The sequence below is a fragment of the Telopea speciosissima genome, chromosome 7, assembly GCF_018873765.1.
Source record: "Telopea speciosissima isolate NSW1024214 ecotype Mountain lineage chromosome 7, Tspe_v1, whole genome shotgun sequence".
Lineage (NCBI taxonomy): Eukaryota > Viridiplantae > Streptophyta > Magnoliopsida > Proteales > Proteaceae > Telopea > Telopea speciosissima.
In genome coordinates, this window is record NC_057922.1 from 41,965,917 (window position 1) to 41,971,470 (window position 5,554).

Consider the following 5,554-nt stretch of genomic DNA (forward strand, 5'->3'; position numbering starts at 1 on the left):
GTGAGCCGTAGGTGACCGGTGACAACGGTCCCTGCATTAGGGTTAAATTGTTTGAGAATGAAGGAATACACTTCTTCATGGTTAATCAAATCACCAAAGTTGGTGTTCTTTGGGGTCCAAAAGATGCAAGGTCCATCATTAGGGATTTCAAGAATGCGGGCAAGGTCATCAAGAGAGAGTTCTATGTGAGTGCTTAACACATAGGAGTGAAGTTTCAAACCTTGTTCCGCTCTGCTGAAGTAGAGGTTTACATAGAAGTACTTCACAAGATATGGATAACAAAGATCCGAAATGTTGAGAAGAGGTTCCCAACCGATCTCCTCGAATCATTCTTCGAGACAGATGCTATTGAAGGAGAACACATCAACCTTATGTCCTTCTATTTTTCTTGCAAGGTAGAGATGCCAATTTGCACGGCATTCCCTAGATCAAAAAAGTCGATCTTCTCCTTCGGCATAAGGTTGTCTTGAACCGCTTCCTCTTCCTCCAGTCCTTCCTCTTTTAGAAGGAGAATTCTCGACCATTATCTCCTTTCCTCTTTGACCCATTTTGAAAGAGAGAGAGAGAGAGAGAGTAAAGATAGAGAGAGAAGTACTTAACAAAAAGTAAACAAAGTGTAAATCATAATTAGAGTGAACAGTGAGTGACAAAAAGAAAAAAAAAATGAACTTTAAATAGGCAAACAAAATTGTATAATAGTCGGAAAATGGTCAACAAATCCAATCTGATATACCGTTTCATGATACAGTATACCGTTTTGGCTCCAACAGCTATAAAATAGCCAAATTTGCTGAACCAGCATACCGGTTGGCAATCCGGTATGCCGTTTCAACAGAAACAGAGGCAAAAACATCATTTTGAACAGCATGACTTATTAGGCAAAAGGATCACAACTACCTAGGTCTCTTCTAAGGGTGCATAATCTTTCTTCACTCAATGATTTTGTGAAGATGTCCGCGAGTAAATTCTCGGTCTCAAAAAAATTAAGTCGTATTTCACCTTGTTGAGCCATGTCACGTAAGAAATGGTGACGGATATCAATGTGCTTAGCTCTTGAGTGTAAAATCGGATTCTTGCTAAGGTTGATTGCACTTGTGTTATCACACTGGATAGAGGAAGTGTCAAACTTAACTCTATAGTCTTGGAGAGTTTGCCTCATCCATAGCACTTGTGCACAACACTGTCTGGTTGCAATGTACTCAGCCTCAGTGGTAGAAAGAGCAACAGAATTTTGCTTCTTACTAAATCATGAAATTAAACATGATCCTAAAAAGTGACAAGATCCACTTGTACTCTTACGATCAACATGACACTCGGCAAAGTCGGCGTTGGAGAAGCGAACAAGGTCAAAGTCATTGTCCATAGGGTACCAAAGTCCACTGCTTAGGGTTTCCTTCAAGTACTTAAAGATTCTCTTCAGAGTACTCAAGTGGGATTACATAGGTTTGGCCTGAAACCTGGCACAAGCACAGACACTAAACATAATGTCAGGTCTACTAGCCGTTAGATAGAGTAAACTACCTATCATACCTCTATATTTAGTTGGGTCAACAGGGTTTCCATCTTCATCCTTGGACAAAGTTACAGATGTACTCATTGGAGTACCAGATGACTTTTGTCCATTGATGTCAAACTTCTTTAATAATTCTTTAAGATACTTTGTTTGACTGATGAAAATCCCATTAGAGGTCTATTTTATTTGAAGTCCTAGAAAGAAATTTAATTCTCCCATTAGACTCATTTCAAATTCACTACTCATATATTTGCTAAATTCATGGCAAAGTGATTCATTTGTAGAACCAAAAATAATATTACCAACATAGATTTGAACTAAATTAAATCATTCTTATCATACTTAACAAATAGAGTAGTATCTATCTTACCCATTGAGAATCCAGTATCAACTAGAAACTTACTCAATCTGTAGTACCATGCTCTTGGAGTTTGTTTCAAGCCATACAAGGCTTTTTTCAACTTGTAGACATGGTCAGGGTGTTTTGAATCTTCAAATCCAGGAGGTTGAATGACGTAAACTTCTTCATTTATATAGCCATTTAAGAATGCGCTTTTGACGTCCATTTGGTATAACCTGAAATTCTTATGACAAGCAAAAGCAAACAACATTCTAATTGACTCAAGTATAGCTACAGGTGCATATGATTCATCAAAGTCAATACCTTCCTGTTGGTTATAGCCTTGAGCGACCAGCCTAGCTTTGTTTCTAGTTATGTTACCATCTTCATCAAGTTTATTCCTAAATACCCATCTAGTCCCAATAATTTTGGTATTAGAGGGCTAAGTCCCAAACTTGATTTCTTTCAAATTAATTAAGCTCTTCTTGCATAGCAATTATCCAATTACTAGCCAAAAGGGCTTTCTTTATGTTCTTGGGTTCGATGGTAGATATAAAGGCTACATTGGAATAAATATTTTGGATATTACTTCTAGTTTGTATATCTTTATCAAGGTTTCCAATGACAAGGTCAAATGGATGGTCTTTAACAGTCTTAATCTCTTTAGGAAGTTGATGTACTTGATTATAAGGTTCTTCTAAATAGATTTTTTCACTCTTTTCCTAATTTCAAGTACTTCATCTTCATCATCTTCTTCTAAGTCTTTATACTTATCCTTGGCCATAGATTCATCAAATTTTATGTTCATAGACTCTTCCACAATTAGAGTTCTTTTATTGAATACTCTATAAGCTCTACTATTTGTAGAGTAGTCTAGAAAGATACCATCATCAACCTTTTCTTCAAACTTTCCTAAGTTGTCTTGTTAAGAATGAAACATGCGCAATCAAAAACTTTAAAGTAGTCAACTTTAGGAAGCTTATTATGAAAAAGTTCATAGGGGGTCTTCAACAAAATAGGTCTTATCAAAACTCGGTTTAACACATAACAAACCGTGTGAACAACTTCGGCCCAAAAATATTTTGGCAAAGAGTACTCATTGAGCATTATCCTTGCAGCTTCTTGGATAGTTCTGTTCTTCGTTTCAACCACACCATTTGATTGTGGTGTTCTAGGGGTTAAAAAGTTATGAGTTATACCTTGTTTTCGACAAAACTCATCAAATTCATCTATGTTATCAAATTCACCACCATGGTCACTTTTTATAGAGGTGATCAAATAACCCTTTTGATTTTGTATTCTCTTGCAAAGAGATTCAAACTCCTCAAATGCATCATTTTTATGTTTGAGGAAGAGGGTCCAAGTGAAACGGGAGTAGTCATCTATAATGACGATGATATACTTCTTTCTTCCCAGGCTAGTGGTTTGAATTGGTCCAAATAGGTCAAGATGGAGTAATTGCAAAGGTCTAGAAGTAGCAATAGAGTTAATGGCTTTGTGAGCTATCTTTGTTAGTTTACTTCTTTGACATGCTCCATAAGTGTGTTGCTTATCAAATTTTAACTTCGGTAGATTTCTCACCAAGTTCTTAGAGGAAAGGGATTTAATAATCTTAGGATTAATATGTCCTAATTTCTTATGCCATAAGGTTACATCATCAAACTTAGAAAAGAGACATGCATTATAAGAGTTTATACTAAATACACAAGTATAAACATTGTTCTTTCTACTTCCTTCAAGGATAATATTATCGTTAGAGTCCTTGATATCATATTTAGAGGCATTGAAATTAACAACATAACCATTATTACATAGTTGACTTACACTAAGTAAATTATATTTTAGATTATCAACTAAACTAACGTTGGAAATAATTGTACCTCCAAATTTTATGGATCCGTTTTCAATAATTCTTCCTTTGCTGTTGTCTCCAAAAGATACCCATCCTCCTTTTTGCTTCTTAAGCTCCAAAAATACCTTTAGGTTGGATGTCATGTGTTTTGAGCAACCACTATCAATGTACCATTCCAAGTTGCTCATATTCTCCTACAAAACAAAGATAATTAATAAAACTTTGGTCCCCGTTGTATGTTGGGTCCGTCATTGTTAGTATCATACCTTTCCCTTGGTCTTCAAATCATTTGGTTATCATTTACCTTTTAGTTTTCATACCAATTAGGGAATGATTTGGGGTTCCAAGGTCTTTGGTTTTAGGATACTCTATATGAACCTTGGTTCTTGGGTGGTCTTTGCACCTTAGGTGGATTTCTCCTGTTTTGATCATTGAAAGATCTTTTAGGAGTTTGACCATTGAAAGGTCTTCGAGGAGGGTGAAAAAGTTACTTCATGTGATAGTATTCCCAAATAGTGTGTCCCTTTTTGCTGTAATTATTGCATACAACAGTTTGAGGGATATATGGAGTCTTCCCTTTGGGATTGAGTTTACTAAATTGAGGGCTTTTCTTTCTTAAGTAGCACTCCTCAATAAAGTGTCCTTTCTTCTTCCAATAGTTACAAAACTTCTTCTTTATTTTCTTACTTGCCATTTTACTTGTACTTGGCTCTTTTGATTGATTTGAATCTTTGTTCACATCATAGTCTACCCCTTACTTATTTAGAGGTGCTTTGGAGGCGTTTCCAAGTAAGATGTCAAGAGTCCTTTTTTCGTTAGTAAAGGATTCTAAGGCTTTACACAATTTCTCTTTTTCTTCTTCCAAGATATTAACTTGAGAAGTTAGAGTTATGTTTTGATCTTTAAGGGTATTTATCTCTTTCAAGAGATTCTTTTTGGTAGTGGCTAGTTCCATACTACTTTGGTAGAGGTCTTCAAAAACTTATTCTAATTCTAAAAAGTCCTTATCTTTATGAATTGGAGAAGTGGGGATTACCTCATTTTGAGTTTCTTCATCTTCAGTAGCCATGAGTGCCGAATTAGTTTGTTCTTCTTTTTCTTGAGATGCTTCATCCTCATCTTCTTCATCACTTGAATCAAAAGAATGTTTAGCTTTGTAGGCCTTCTTGTATTTTTTTTATTTTTGGACAATCTCCTCTGTAGAGTCCTGATTTCCTACATTCATAGCACACAATATCTTCTGAAGAAGATTCATTAGTTTCTTTAGAAGTGTTTTTACCTTTTTGATCCCTTGAAAGTCTCTTCTTGTTGAAAGTAGCTTTTTCTTTGTTCTTCAAGAATTTAGAGAATTTCTTGCATAGATAAGCAATTTCGTCATTAGACAATTCTTCTTCATTATCACTAATGTCATATGTCTTGAATGCTACAACCTTCTTCTTTGGTTCTTTCGAATCATCCTCCTTGGTGTCTTGTTTGAGTTCCATCTCATGAGTTTGGAGTGATCCCAACAGCTCATCTAGACTTAGCTTGTCAATGTCTTTGGATTCTTTGATTGCAGTAGTCTTGGGTCTCCATTCTTTTGAGAGGGATCTCAAAATTTTTCAAATATTTTCACTATTGGAGTAGACCTTCCCTAATCCTTTCAGCTTATTCACAATATTAGTAAATCGAGTAAACATAGCATATATGTCTTTATCATTTTTCATTTTAAATAGCTCATACTCATTTATAAGCATATCAATCTTAGATTGCTTGACTTCAGAGGTACCTTCATAAGTAACAATAAGCTTATCAAACATCTCCTTAGTGGAGTCACACATGCAAGTTCTATTGTACTCCTTTTCTCCTA